The sequence below is a fragment of the Schistocerca cancellata genome, chromosome 3, assembly GCF_023864275.1.
Source record: "Schistocerca cancellata isolate TAMUIC-IGC-003103 chromosome 3, iqSchCanc2.1, whole genome shotgun sequence".
Lineage (NCBI taxonomy): Eukaryota > Metazoa > Arthropoda > Insecta > Orthoptera > Acrididae > Schistocerca > Schistocerca cancellata.
The window spans coordinates 96,999,793-97,012,542 of record NC_064628.1 but is presented as its reverse complement, the minus strand read 5'-3'; the positions used below and the strand labels follow the sequence as shown (position 1 = coordinate 97,012,542).

At 42.2% G+C, this 12,750-nt stretch overlaps 1 long non-coding RNA gene across 1 annotated transcript in view; it reads left to right on the top strand.

Moving 5' to 3' along the window:
• The window catches only part of LOC126176045 (uncharacterized), a 447,202-nt gene that overhangs the window by 121,978 nt on the left and 312,474 nt on the right, over positions 1–12,750 (top strand). Inside the window, exon 2 of the long non-coding RNA XR_007535639.1 lies at positions 10,454–10,534. This is a non-coding gene — a long non-coding RNA (uncharacterized LOC126176045). The remainder of the gene's footprint in view (positions 1–10,453; positions 10,535–12,750) is intronic.

Sequence of the window (12,750 nt, the reverse complement as noted above, 5' to 3'; positions counted from 1 at the left end):
CCGAAGACCACGCCGTGACAGATACGTTTCGCTCGCTGTCCCTAAGGTTAGTATCGGTTTCACATGTGATATATTGACTAAACACATGTGATATATTTCTTTTTGTTATTTATCAGTTTTGTTATTTTATTTTAGGTGTTTCTAATGGAAAATCTAAATAGTTTTTCTGGAAGTCGATATGACATATTAGAGCAATGGTTGAACGATGAATTAAGCAGCTATAAAGACAAATGAGTTTTCAGGCAGTGGCAAAGAGTTTTACGGTAACTAGTGATGATGACTGTACACGTTTGCCTTGTGTGGAAGCTGCCTATTGCGTGACTGGTTCTAAATCCCTGTGCAATTCAAAAATGGTTCAAGTGGTTCTAAGCACTATGGGACTTAACATCTGAGGTCATCAGTTGCCTAGACGTAGAACTACTTAAACCTAACTAACCTAAGGACATCGCACACATCCATGCCCAAGGCAGGATTCGAACCTGCGACCGTAGCAGCAGTGCGGTTCCGGACTGAAGCGCCTAGAACCGCTCGGCCATAACGGCCGGCCCTGTGTAATACGTGCATGTAATGTGACTCACTACGATCAATCTTAAAATATATATAGAAGGAGATTTAAGGTTTCATTTTGATGCTTTTAAAAAGCATTACTAAACATTTAAGAAAAAGTTTAGTTTTTGTAGCCTTTCTTTGTTGTGTAGTTGTGGTCGTCAGTCCGAAGATCGGTTTGAGGCTGCTCTCCACGCTATTCTATCCTGTGGAAGCCCCAATGATCTCCGAATAACTACTGCATCCTACATCCCTCTGAATCGGTTTACTGTATTCATCCCTCGGCCTCCCTGTACTATTTTTACCCCTCCCCCTCCCTCCCTCCACGCTTCCCTCCAGTACTAAGTTGGTGAGCGCTTGATGCCTCAGAATGTGTGCAACCAATCGACGTTCTTTTAGTCAGACTGCACCACAAACTCCACTTGTCCCTAGTTCTATTCGGTACCTCCTCCTTAGTTACGTGGTCGACTCACCTGACCTTCAGCATCCTTTCGTAGCACTACATTTCAAAAGCTATTCTCCTCTTGCCTATATCATTTATCGTGCATGTTTCACTTCCATACATGACTACACTCCGTACAAATACTTTCAGAAACGACTTCCTGACACTTAAATCTGTACTCGGTGTTAACAAATTTCTCTTCCTCAGAAACGCTTTCTTTGCCATCGCCGGTTTACTTTTTATGTCCTCTGTACTTCGACCTTTACCAGCTATTTTGCTGCACAAATAGCAGAACTCACCCACTACTTTGACTATTTCCTACTCGAATTCCCTCAGCTTCACCTTAATTAATTCGACTACATTCCAGTATCCTCGTTTTGCTTTTGTAGATGGTAATTTTGTATCGTCCTTTCAAAGACACTGACAATTCAGTTCAGCTGTCCTTCCAAGTCATTTGTTGTCGGTCACAGATGTACAGTGTCACCAGCAAACCTGGAGGTTTTTATTTCTTCTTCCTCGATTTCAGTTCCTAGTCCAAATTTTTCTTTGGTTTCATTGGCTGCCTGTTTTTTTAGTACTTCCTACACTACTGGCCACTAAAATTGCTACAACAAGAACAAATGCAGATGATAAACGGGTACACATTGGACAAATATATTATACTAGAACTGACATGTGATTACATTTTCACGCAGTTTGGATGCATAGATTCTGAGAAATCAGTACCCAGAACAACCACCTCTGGCCGTGGCCTTGATACGCCTGGGCATTGAGTCAGAGCTTGGATGGCGTGTACGGTACAGCTGCCTATGCAGCTTCAACACGATACCACAGTTCATCAAGAGTAGTGACTTGCGGATTGTGACGAGCCAGTTGCTCGGCCACCATTGACCAGACATTTTCAATTGGTGAGAGATCTGGAGAATGTGCTGGCCAGGGCAGCAGTCGAACATTTTCTGTATCCAGAAACGCCCTTACAGGACCTGCAACATGCGGTCGTGCATTATCCTGCTGAAATGTAGGGTTTCCACGGGTCGTAACACATCTTAAATGTAACGTCCACTGTTCAAAGTGCCGTCAACGCGAACAAGAGGTGACAGAGACGTGTAACCAGTGTCACCCCATACCATCACGCCGGGTGATACGCCGGTATGGCGATGACAAATACACGCTTTTAACGTGGCAAATGTCCGCACACCCGCTATAGTCTGCCTGTAAACTCAAGAGCAAGCAGCGCTTTTGGTGGGGTAAGTGGCCTTTCCCCGAAGAACGCTGTCACCGGACTACAGGGGCACCCAAAATCTGTTGCCCGTTACTTGTATAGCTGTGTAGATCGGCGTGCAGTCATATACGTCGTCAATGTCAGTTAACTTTGTATACTTTCTGATCGATATGGATAATCGTCTAGCATTGCAAGAAAATGTGCGTACTACGAAGAAGAGGAGGTATTTGCGGAGTAACGAGCGTTTGATCGTTCTCTAATGTTGTTACAGCGTGCAGTAAAGAGGCAACACAAAAAGAACTGTTGGCTAATATTGCCAGTCCCAATCCAAGGATTGCAATTTTTGAAACGTCAGCCTCGCCCAATAGGATGCATAAGGAAGGAACGCGAAAATAAGCCGCATGTTTGACTGGTATCGCCACGAAGGAGATCCAATAATTTTGAGAGGAAACCCATCGTTGTAGACAGTTTCAAAATCACGTAAAACCTTTGATGGTTATGGAACACTAATTCTCTGTCTCGGCCACTATTCACCTGATTCTAAGACTTATTGCTTAAAACATGTGCGCAATAGCTATTCTAAACACTGCTTAAATTTCTTTCGAAACACGTACCCCGATTCTGTACTTCTAAGCAGAAAGCTTGACATACGAGGTGCGTTTACACATTAATTTCTATTTTTTTGGTAAGAACTTTATTTGTTAATTTACAGCAGTGTTATACTCTTCAAAATATTCCGCTTTACATACTATACACTTACGCCAGTGCTTTTTCCAGTTCCCGAAACTAGGAACTGTTTCTTCGGGGTAGTTTATAGGTCTATTAACTGTGCATTTTTAATCTCATCCATACTTGTAAAACTGCTGCCCTTTAAGACCTGCTTTAAAATGTTTATACCACTTGCATGATCTTGGATTACTCATAACAGGCTCACCAAAAGCTGTAGTTGACAATTTTAAAAATTTCATACACGTTATTCCTTTCTTGCAACAAAATTTTATACAGATTCTCTAATCTATTTTTATACAAAAAAATAGTCGTTGATGCTAGCAAAACACATGTAACCTTTTTGACAGGTCACAACAGAGTGAATACCTCAATATGCATAACATTATACACATACTTTTGAGACATGTTTACGAAGACAGTGACAGAAAAGTAGTGCAAATCGGACTACTACAACAAATTATAAATTTCTGCGTACTATTTCAAAGAAAACTTCTACCTTTCAGTAGAAACACAAAGTAAGAACAAGCCTTAAATTCTACAGACTGATTGCATTAGATGGGGTTCGTTTTACGAATGTCAATAGAGGAACATACATTGACATAAACTGGCATTCGGTTCTATGTTTGTTGTAGGATCCTGACTTCCGTTCTTTGTTAATATTATTTACTCTATAATGTTTCGAAAGAAGCTATCGTTTTTTGTATTCTTTATGGTCTTAATGCATTTGTCTAAAAATAAACGCAGCTTGGTCATATCTGTACGCGGAGTCGCCACAGATTTAAAGCGCGCGCCTCGGCAGGGCCGGTACTACGTTGTGAAACAGCCTGTAGAAGCTCCTCGTGACGTAGCTCGGTTGGCAGAGTGGGGACTCGCTCGCTCTCTCGCTCTTCAGTTTACCGAGAGACTATAAGCAGAAGTGGTTGGCGGTATTGTGCGGGGCGCCGGTCCTGGACCCCGGGCCGGCGAGTCGTCCTTGGGCGCGCGCCGAGGAGCAGCTGCGACAGCCAGCAGCCAGCAGGTAGAAGGGCCGGGCCGGCTGCTCGCTTCCTGCTGGCTGCGCCGGCGCCTGTCCGCTACAGGCGCAGCTGACGCCGCGCTCCTGCTTAGCCGAATTTACCTCTCTGCGGGTTCACGCTCTTACCGCAGGAGTCTGTCCAACTGTGAGGGGTAGTCAAAAAATTTCTATTATCACTTGCAAGAATAAAATAACTCTCTCTGTAGGTGCGCGCTAGATGCCGTGTCTGTCCAACTGTGAGGGGTAGTTACAAAATTTCAATTATCACCTGCAAGAATACAGTTACGGAAGTGTTCCTGAAGCAGAATAACTAAATGATTCAAATGGTTCAAATGGCTCTGAGCACTATGCGACTTAACTTCTGAGGTCATCAGTCGCCTAGAACTTAGAACTAATTAAACCTAACTAACCTAAGGACATCACACACATCCATGCGCGAGGCAGGATTCGAACTTGCGACCGTAGCGGCCACGCGGTTCCAGACTGAAGCGCCTTTAACCGCACGGCCACACCGGCCGGCAACAAAATGATTGACAGATAGTTGTTCACAAGAGAGCAACCGTGACAACCCCGAATAACAGAATAATGATGGCCAGGTTTTGTATTCTGTTCACCGTTGTCAATTGGTCTACCATCTCTGGTATCAGCTGCCACCGTCAGTTGCAGATGACGCTTGCAGGCCAGTAACGTAAGGAAACAAAAGAAAAATTCGGAAATTTTTTGAGGTTCGGCGATGGCATTGTAATTCTGTCAGAGACAGCAAACGACTTGGAAGAGCACTTGAACGGAATGGACAGTGTCTTGAAAGGAGGATATAAGATGAACATCAACAAAAGCAAAAACGAAGATAATGGAATGTAGTCGAATTAAGTCGGGTGATGTTGAGGGTATTAGATTAGGAAATGAGAGACTTAGCCAGCCGTTGTGGCCGTGCGGTTCTAGGCGCTTCAGTCTGGAACCGCGTGACCGCTACGGTCGCAGGTTCGAATCCTGCCTCGGGCATGGATGTGTGTGATGTCCTTAGGTTAGTTAGGTTTAATTAGTTCTGAGTTCTAGGGGACTGATGACCACAGATGTTAAGTCCCATAGTGCTCAGAGCCATTTGAGCCATATGAGACACTTACAGTAATAAAGGAGTTTTGCTATTTGGGGAGCAAAATAACTCATGATGGTCGAAGTAGAGAGGATGTAAAATGTAGACTGGCAATGGCAAGGAAAGCGGTTTTTGTTAACATCGAGTACAGATTTAAGTGTCTGGAAGTCGATTCTGAAAGCATTTGTATGGAGTGTAGCCATGTATGGAAGTGAAACATGGACGATAAATAGTTTCGACAAAAAGAGAATAGAAGCTTTCGAAATGTGGTGATACAGAAGAATGCTGAAGATTAGATGGGTAGATCACATAACTAATGAGGAGGTATTGGGGAGAAGTTTGTGGTACAACTTGATAAGAAGGGACCGGTTGGTAGGACATGTTCTGAGGCATCAGGGGATCACAAATTTAGCATTGAACGGCAGCGTGAAGGGTAAAAATCGTAGAGGGAGACCAAGAGATAAATACAGCAAGCAGATTCAGAAGGATGTAGGGTGAAGTAGTTACTTGGAAATGAAGCAGCTTGCACAGGATAGAGTAGCATGGAGAGCTGCATCAAACCGGTTTCGGGACTGAAGACAACAACAACAACAACAATGTATTGTTTCTCTTGCGCGGCGTGTTCGTTTTACGTGACTGTACTGGTTTCCAAAGTGCTCAGAAAAGTAATTAGACAATTATCATCCTTTGAAGCACACCCACTACTACACGGTAGCGGGCAGCGTGTGAGCGCATACTGAACGGAAACGCCCAACTGTTGCTCCCGCAGCCATACCAGACAATAGACAGCGTGCGGAGAGGAAAGCAGAGGGTGACTCCTTTGATTCGTGTGAAGTCAAGTCTTGGGTTCGTCGCCATATTGGTACCGAGTAAGCGCGAAACGATAGCCGCTTACTATTACGACCCGAAATGGACATTCTTACGAAACGCAAATAGTGTAGTTATGCAGAACACAGTTTTTTTTTTCAGTACCCAAACATGTTTCACCACCACTGTGCTATCATCAGTGGGTTTCCGTTTTATTTATTCTTTACATGTGGTGTGCATGGATTTTCCGGATCACTTGTGTATTATTTAGTACAGGTAGCTTGTCATGTTTTCGAGTGGCAAGCCCTTTTACTCTCTGCATCATGGTGAGGTGTCGTGATGCACACGTAAAGTGATCTGAAAAGTGTTTTACTACCTTATTTGTGGAAAATACGTGTTATATTTACGTGTGCATCATGGCACTTCACCATGATGCGGTGAATAAAAGGGTTCGTCACACGAAGACATGACAAGCTACCTGTAGTAAATAATACACTAGTGACCCGGAAAATTCATGCACACCAAGTCTAAAGAATACATAAAACGGAAACCCACTGATGATGGCACAGTGGTGCTGAAACATGTTTGGGTACTGAGAAAAAAAAAGGTATTTTGCATAACTGGCGGACCTCACATCCAACAATAACTGCAAACACGGTCAACACAAGGAGCTGCAAATCCAAATGATGAATAATAATGTCACAGGCCAAATGAAAACTTTTAAGAAAGGAAACTGTAATAAAACAAGTTCGCACAAGAGCTTCTGTGAAGTTTGGAAAGTATGAGTCGAGGTACTGGCAGAATTTAAGCTGTGAGGACGGGTCGTGAGTCGTGCTTGGGTAGCTCAGATGGTAGAGCACTTGCCCGCAAAAGCCAAAGGTCCCGAGTTCGAGTCTCTGTCCGGCACACAGTTTTAAGCTGCCAGGATGTTTCAAGTTCTGATAAATCGGTAGTCAACAGATTATCACAGAAGCTTTTTTAAGTTCATTACTCTTCACACGTGCAAGCCGTGAACAGCCACAGTTTTTAGCTTCAGATAACAAAGAAGTTACTTTGTTTTGTAAATATCGGTAGTTTCCTTGCAGCAGTTATGTTTTACTTCGAAATTTTTCTTTTCTGGTACTCATTATGCAACAGATAGTGTGGAATTTATTCGTCGTCATTTTCTTCCTGCAGTAAGTTCAACCATAAATCACTAATATGGGAAACATGTGTCTACTTGCCCGAACTGTTAACGTCTGAGCTGTAAGTTGTGTGCACTTTGCGCATTCGCGTAAAATTTTCTATTTTCTCCATATTGTAGTGTGATGTGACCTTACTTTCAACTTCAAAAAAAATTTAGATAAGTGCTACATAGCAACATATCACGCGGAAGTTGCCAGCGACGACATTTTCCCTACAAACCCTTCAAATTTTGTGCTACAGGGTACTAGGAAGTTACCACAGCGTCTGTGCTCAACATCGAAACAAAGCACAAGTGAACCTATAAGATACAAAGAAATCGATTTTGTGCACCAATTAATTTCCTCAAACTCGATACAGTAGCGGAAAAAACTCGCAACTGCGAAACAGTTTCTGATTTTTTGAAGGAAAAGAAGAACCTGTACCGAAAAACAAACTCCAGGAGTTGATGTTGCTTTGCTCGTTTTCTTGCACTGTTTTTTACTGTTTAGTGAGCGTTTGCTGTTTACATCAAGAATATTGGGAAACTCATTTTTCTCATTTACTTCTGTCAGCCGCTTTGTGGGAACCGCTCGTCACTTTCCTATGTGTTTTTTTTTTTTTTTTCTCTTATACTGCTCATTATAATGTGGGAGCAAGTTGCTCTTCCATATAGTGTTTTGGTGTGTTAGTGAGTGTTTTGACATTGATAAGGTTGGCTTCAGAGCTATATGTTCTGTGATAACTCAAAATACAAAAGAAGATTGTATTGTTTTTGAGAGTTGTAAATGTATCGTTGCCTAAGCAACAGGCCGATTCACGTCTTATAAAATGTCATAATAAAGACGTTTCAAGTTCTTAAGTGTGTGTGTGTGTGTTAGACACCACCGACATATATTTGTAACTTTAACGGTACATCAAATAATCTGCAGTAAAATATTAGCTAGGTCACTGATTTAGATCACCAAGAACTCAATGCGTGTAAAATTCTAGAACTTAAAGCAAGGCAGATTAAGCTTCGGAAGCTTAAAGTTTACCACAGTTCCAGCAGTGAGGCCTCAGGTACACAGCAGATCATACACACCCAGCAGAAGAGCCATACAGTGATCTAACCATAGCTTAAATATTTCTTAGCAGTTCACGTGGGCAATAGTAGAAGACACCAATATTTCCATCAGTATTCAGTACAAATAAATACGTGAATTTAAAACAAATCGCTCACATGCAAACTTAAACAATGCCACATTACACATAGCCGGAACCAAAGCAGCTGAAGCCAGTCGTTTGACACACAATTTGAAGCCAGCTCTCATCCACGCTGGCAATACAAATGCAGAAGGAAGCAAATGAAGTGCTTGGATCCAGAGTTCGGAACAGTAATAAATTGGCGTACAGAAGATAGGCTTCTTTCTCCGCAGATATGGTTTTAATGGACAAACGGAAGGCGGCAAAAATCAGTTCTACCCGTCGGCCAACGTACAACCAAAGTACGGTTCAGCTACCAAGATAGTGAGCACTGCAAAATCCTGCCAGGCCCCCATAGCCCGCAGAGCTACCAACGGTAAGCGGTCTTGCCAAGCTTGATGCTCCCGCCACAGTGCCACTAATCCAACCCTCCCTCTCTTAGCTGACCTCCCGGCCGCGGAGTGCTACCTCGCCACAAGGGCCGGCATTCTTGTTAAATGAAATAGCGCCGGCCAGCCAGGACGCCCCAATAGACGTTCACCACATCCCAAATGAACTTCACCACCTAAAACATTTCTTCGTAGAATATAGCTACATTGGACTGGGAACACCCGAGAAAGATGTCATCAAAGTCAAGAAAATATACCAAAACTTAATGAACTTTCAGACCAAGAACATCATAGAACAAAAATACGTCGGTCACTCTTGGCATGATATCTGGAGGAACATACACCACCCGTATTTAGCAACAAAAGTGCGGTCATTGTGGTACTACTTTGTGAATAGGAAATTTCCAACGAACTCCGGACTACATTCCATTCACCTGGCTGATTCCCCTTTGTGTACCACTTGCAACCTGATTGATACAGATGAACATCAATTTGTCTGTGGAAATGCGAATAATATATGGTTGTCAATTAGAAAAAAATTAGCAACTATGCAGAGAAAACCGCCGTATTTGATAACGCCAGCGTGCCTTTTATACCCGAAAGAAGATCTATACCCCACATGGAAGAAAAATGCCGTCAGCTGGTTGAAGGGACACGCGGTATTTTACCTGCTGTCCAGTAAAGAAAGGAGCGAAGGAGATTTTTGGACGTACATTTCCGACCAGCATCACAAGCTACTACGCATGAATAATTATTATGATACATACGCCAACTTCCTCAGAAGAACAGTCATGTGAACTCCATTTTCGATTATGCGATTCAGAACATGAAGAAACGGGAGACAATTTGATCTTTGAAAAACAAATACGATCAAGTGACGAACATCACTATCTGGTTTAGACTTGGATTTTTTTCTAAAATGCCAAGGAACTTGTAATTAATTTTAATTTGTTTTATTACTTTTAAATGTCAGTTCAAAATTATGTACCACTGTGGAATGTTATGACTAAAAAAAAAAAAAAGCGGTTCTAGGCGCTTCTCTCTGGAACCGCGCGACCGCTACGGTCGCAGGTTCGAATCCTGCCTCGGGCATGGATGTGTGTGATGTTCTTAGGTTTAAGTAGTTCTAAGTTCTAGGGGACTGATGACCTCAGATGTTGAGTCCCATAGTGCTCAGAGGCATTTGAACTTTTTTAAGGATACGCAATCAGCGACGAATCGACACGAAACGAACTGCCACGGCTGAGTTATGCTTCTTTTTATCTTGTTCGTGATCATGAGCAAGATGATGAAAACTATCGATTCTTATCTCCTTACAGTTAATTATATCACGAACATACCACTACCACCTGAAATTAGAATGACTCGTAAAAATGATTTGAAATGGTGGCGGAGTCTGCAATAATTAACGGTCTCCATATCGTGATTCCACTGCAGAAACAAAAACAGCAAACAAACATCTTATTTGATTAACTTCTCATGGTTGGGATTCACAGTCGTATAATATTTCTTAAGACATCATAGTCGCCGTTGACTGTATGAAATATTTATTATTAGATTGCAATTTCGGCCGTAGGGCCATTTTCAAGTAACACTGCAAAAGTTACATTCTGTCAGAATATAAGACTCTCTGACATGAGTCCATGACGTCGTCAAAATGCAGCCTTTTGAATAGGCTAGTCCCACAAGATCCGAAGAGTACGACACTTATTACATCGTAATATGTTGTTAAATATGTGCTGAATTGTCAATGTTACCATCGTTCATGTTATTAGTTACCTCTGGTAGCCCTAATTGTTCAACACTGTAGCAGTGTATTTATTGAAAAACCAATCAAGCCATTGTCTTTTTCCTTCTGTTACAGGTCAGTACAGTTGGATGGCTGCGAAACGTGTGAAGCCACTCCTCGTTCCTTGTAAACACCAATCTCCAGTGTAATCATTACGTAAGTAGCTACCGTTACTTTCTTCCGCGTACAACTCCATCTTGCAAACCTTCTTGTGTTTGCGAACAGAGCTTCTGAGGTTTCAAGAGCCGTGTCGATGTTTTCTCAAGGAGATAGCAATGAAGCGCCGACGAGGTGTTCGCGTTGTCCACGGATATTTGACGCCGTGTTGCTCTGTTGTTTAATGTTACATGTAATTTCTTCCTGAAAATGAGATTGCAAGCAGACCCAATTATTTGATGTACAACGGCAATGTTTTTCCAAGGTCCAGTCGGTCGCAAAATTGAAAATTCTGAAGTTGTGCAAACATGCTTTGCGCATTATCTGTAGTATGACCATCGATCGCGTCTCGTTAAACTTTCCAGTTGTGAGCGCACTGTGATCACATAACGGTGCTAGAACAATCGCCACCCTCAAGTGTGGAGTGATTTCTGTCGTTCAGATTGTTCATGCTGAGGGGTTCCGCCTGCTTGCATGCAGCCCACACAACGTAACTATGATGCGTGGCAGTGGTGCGGTAGGTTCCAAGCAGCGTTTTCGATGGGAAGTGTATCATCAGCCACACCATACAGCCCGTAATTGGCTGTTTCCGATTTGCATCTCCTTGCTCGCTGAAAACGCTAGCTATCATTTTGGCACAGACAGCGAGCTGCAGACCAGTGTAGAGAACTGGCGGAAAGCGCAGGCGACTTGCCTTCTACGACGAGGGTATTGGAAAGTTGGTACCACGCTACGACATACGTCCAAGACGGAGCGGCGACTACCTAAAGAAGTAGCGCTTTTACTTCCTATTACTGGCAGTGGGATGTAAATTCAACTTGACGATTTCGTGTCGCTGTGGCCTTGCACAAGGTGAAAGCAGCAAAGAAAGAAAAAAATGATTGTTGCCGTTTTCAGTGTACACTACACGAGTTTTTCGAAAGCCTTCCCGATGGTGCACTCACCAGTTTAAAAAAATGATTTCTTTCAAATCTCAGTAGATGCAAACGTTTAAAGAACCCCTCTGCGTGCTGTCATTTGCCACCACTTACGAAATGACCTGTTTGTTTAGTTCATGACCGAAAGCATATATTAATTTATTCTTTCTGAGTGTGTTAAGACATAGAATGCTGTTCTCAGTGATACAGCGGAGATCTCTCTTCTTTTTCTATCTGACAGGTAAAATTTTAGTGTTCTTATTTGTCCACCGTTGTTCTCCTGGATACGGAAAGAATCGAACTTCACCCCGTATTTTTATATTGTACGATGAACTACTGTGCTGTCCGCGTTTTAACACCATTTGCTGCTGCTCTTACCGTCGCTTTCAGCCTGAACGGAAAGGGTAGTTCAAAATGCAAGTTTCGTAGAGTGGATGTAATCTTCGTTGTGTATAACAATAATCGAAAATAATATACACCTTTGCAGTCTATTAGTAAAATATGAGTGATACGTTCGTATTGGAATTATCAACACGAACATGGACTACAATACTCGCTTCTATTACTTGTATGTTAATCGTTACTCGGATTCATCAGTAAGCAACCTGCTCTCGTGTAAAGAGCATATATCACTAAGAAAATCTTGAATCAGATAGTTTTAGCGTACACTAGATTAAACAGTATATTTGATAATTGACAATGAAATCTTAGAACAATTAATTCAGATATGATTTAAATAATAAACTAGTACCCCTGTTCCATTTTTCATACCTAACTCGAATGTTCCGGGAGTTTTATTATTTATCGAGTGTTGTTGGGAGTGTACATTAGTACTGTATGTGATGTATGCGTGCATATTACTCGCCCTGAAAACGGTAAATATTTGTGTTTTAATGTATAGACACTAATATCAGGAAACAGTATTTTTGTGTACATACTTATATTAATAAGTCACGGATGCAAAATACTAACGCGTATTCTCTACAGACGAATGGAAAAACTGGTAGAACCTGACCTCGGCGAAGATCAGTTTCGATTCCATAGAAATATTGGAACACGTGAGGCAATACTGACCCTACCACTTATCTTAGAAGCTAGATTAAGGAAAGGCAAACCTACGTTTCTAGCATTTGTAGACTTAGAGAAAACTTTTGGCAATGTAGACGAATACTCTCTTTCAAATTCTGAAGGTGGCAGGGGTAAAATACAGGGAGCGAAAGGTTATTTACAATTTGTACAGAAACCAGATGGCAGTTATAATAGTCTAGGGGCATGAAAGGGAAGCAGCGGTTGGGAAGG